Genomic DNA, 2,676 nt, shown 5'->3' with positions numbered 1-2,676 from the left:
TTTCATTATATATCTAGCAATATCGCTTTCTAGTGATGATGACTGTATTAAATAAGACAATATTATTACAAACGTAACTGAAAATAGAGGTGTTGCTTTGCATTGCACCAACTTTAAAAAATATGTTTTCTAAAAATTTTATTCCAAACTTGAATATTAGCTGGTTCTATTCAACGACGAGATCCAGCAAAGTTACTGAAGCAGTATTACAAAACAAGATTCCAGCTATCCAAAATACATTCGAACTCTTTCGATCATGTCCGATCCACAAATTCCAAGCGATTTGAAAATATTGAAATTTTTACTAATTTGAGGTACGCCGAAATGCTGTAGGGCCAAATACTATGTTTGGAAAAATGTATCTCTATGAATATGTGCAGGCTTTCCTTCCCCTCTCCCTTTTCTGTTTATGCAACTAATATATTCACAAAGATCTCCTCGAGATTACTACACGCCAGGAAAATATGTCGTAGTTAAAATGAAAAAGCAAACAACATTCAAAGCATAAAATTCTAGCGAGATATTAAGTGAAAACCGTGAAAACAAACATTTGTCATTTTTGGAAAGAAAAGAGAAAAGTTTATTTTTATTTAAATTAAACATATACACTGGTAGTCATAACAAATATTTATATCAATTGCAATACTATTTCGATATCACTGTTTATATCTTTAAAATAAATTATTTCTATGTAGATACAAAACAAGGTTTACTTGCGTGGTTCTTTTCATTTGCACTTTCAAAATGTCTTCTGGTGAAGAATTTTTTATCGACGCGTTTGAAATGAAGCTGAATGCAGCAGAAGCAGAGACCATCGGGCTGCTAGATGTTTATCTGCCAACAAGTGTTATTAAATTTTATGTAAGTATTTGAATAATTCACATAGGGATAGAGTAGCTTATCTCTATTCTGTTTCTTGAAAAACGAACAGAATTTGTTTTACATTTATCAGAATAAAAAAATCTATCTCGATCCTAAACCTAATATTTTTTCATGTTTCCACAGAAACAGAACGCTCATCACTGCCAGAGGTTTGTGCAAAACGGATGGATTGTTGAAATTTTGCGGGAGCAATCCTCGTCAATGAATTTGTCGTCAATACGCCAAAGTACGAAAAAACATCCATTTCCTACCAGGAGAATGTTGTCAATGACATGGCTCACACCTTTAGAACCTCAAGAAACGGCTTTGTTTGCCTAATGTAATTAGAACAAAGAAATTTAAAAAAAACAAATGAAATACCCAACATAGGTTTATAAAAGCATTTATATTTATTCTAACCTGCTCGTTTATTGTTGCGAATATTTTGGACAAGCCAATTCAGGTCAAATAATTCATTTGAAATATCTACCCAATTATTGATGTTACCAGTATTGTTTTTGTTTCTAAATAATACATTTTATCCAAACAAATAGATTAGCTATAACTAAGTTCAATCAACATTTCTTGAGCGTTTTTTCAAAACGTCATATCTGCAATGAGTTACTCTCTGTTTATACTTTCTCTTTCGATTTTTACGGCGTCACTATAACAATTTTCACTTATTTTACAGTACAGATCGAAAGACGGTGGTTTTAGCTAGCATATTATGCAAAGAGCTGAGGGATAAATGTTAAAGTGACCGAATTATTAACAGAAGAGAAAGTAAACAAAGAGAGTAACTCATTGCAGATATGACGTTTTGAAAAAACGCTCAAGATTTTTGTTACTTATATGCCTCGTTCTGTCAAAAAGGCTAACATCATTAATTTTTTATCAATTTAACAAAAAAAAACTGTTGTTGTTTTAACGAGAAATCTGCATAAGCCATAGAACAAATTTAAATACAAACAAATTAATTCAAAAATGCTTGATTCTTCTGCGTGTAGATGTATAGATGCCAAATTGTTTCAAAAAACTAGTTATTGTCTATTTTTAGTTCATATTAAAGCATAATAACAGCAATATCAGCAGTAAATAATTTTGGCCAGGATTCGACCCCAGTTACTCTTCTGTGCGTGGTCCTAAAGCCGAAAATGGCGAAGCGTTTTCTGGCTCTCGTGGTGTTTTCGTGATTAGGTGTCTTCACCAAAGTTTCATGAAACTTGATTAGGCCTATATTTCGGTAAGCACTTTCACATTCCTTAAGAGGGTACTCTCATTATTTAAAATATTTTTTAGCAACCCCAGTGTACGGTTTGCCGTTAGCGTTTCGTCAGATTTCGTGCTGTTAGTGCAAATGTGACTCGTGACAATACCAGTTTAAATAGTGGTTATTTTACTACGTAGGTAACAATTAGTATTATATATTCGTTTTTAATCATTTATTCAATTAACTTAATTTAATTTTGAAGCAGAAAAAAAATTGTTCTTATTTATGCTGATTATTGCTGTAACAGTAACGTTGCGTGTTACCAATGTATTACTGGTCAGATTTTTTTTTTTCATTTCAATTTCCATCCAAGAGGGTGAATGTTTTGACGTTTCTTTGAAAAATTAGTGAAACCAACAAAAGTTGGCTTTCTGGCTCAGCTAGTTGCAAACTATGACAGCGAACGCGTTTTAAGCAACGTGCACATCTCTATGAGCCAATGTTGTTAACTCGACCTGAAACTTATCGAATGCAAACAAACTTCATTTTGATGTGCTTAACTGGTACTCAGGTGATAAAAACTTTTGGATTTTGTGGAGGAAGTG

General features: G+C 32.5%; 1 protein-coding gene across 3 annotated transcripts in view; it reads left to right on the top strand.

The window, feature by feature from the left end:
• Nucleotides 1-1,239, top strand: part of LOC131682620 (zinc finger protein 287-like) — a 6,747-nt gene extending 5,508 nt beyond the window's left edge. The window contains exons 3-4 of one of the 3 annotated variants that reach the window (XR_009304110.1): nucleotides 696-861; nucleotides 1,006-1,239. The gene's annotated coding sequence lies outside the window, so the exon portion shown is untranslated. Of the gene's footprint in view, nucleotides 1-695; nucleotides 942-1,005 lie in introns of those variants that run through there. The other 2 variants (XM_058964260.1, XM_058964259.1) reach the window with 2 other exon arrangements.
• Nucleotides 1,240-2,676: the final 1,437 nt, after the last annotated feature.

The sequence above is a fragment of the Topomyia yanbarensis genome, chromosome 2, assembly GCF_030247195.1.
Source record: "Topomyia yanbarensis strain Yona2022 chromosome 2, ASM3024719v1, whole genome shotgun sequence".
In the NCBI taxonomy this organism is placed as follows: domain Eukaryota; kingdom Metazoa; phylum Arthropoda; class Insecta; order Diptera; family Culicidae; genus Topomyia; species Topomyia yanbarensis.
The sequence above is the reverse complement of the archived record's forward strand: the minus strand, read 5'-3'. Positions and strand labels throughout refer to the sequence as shown.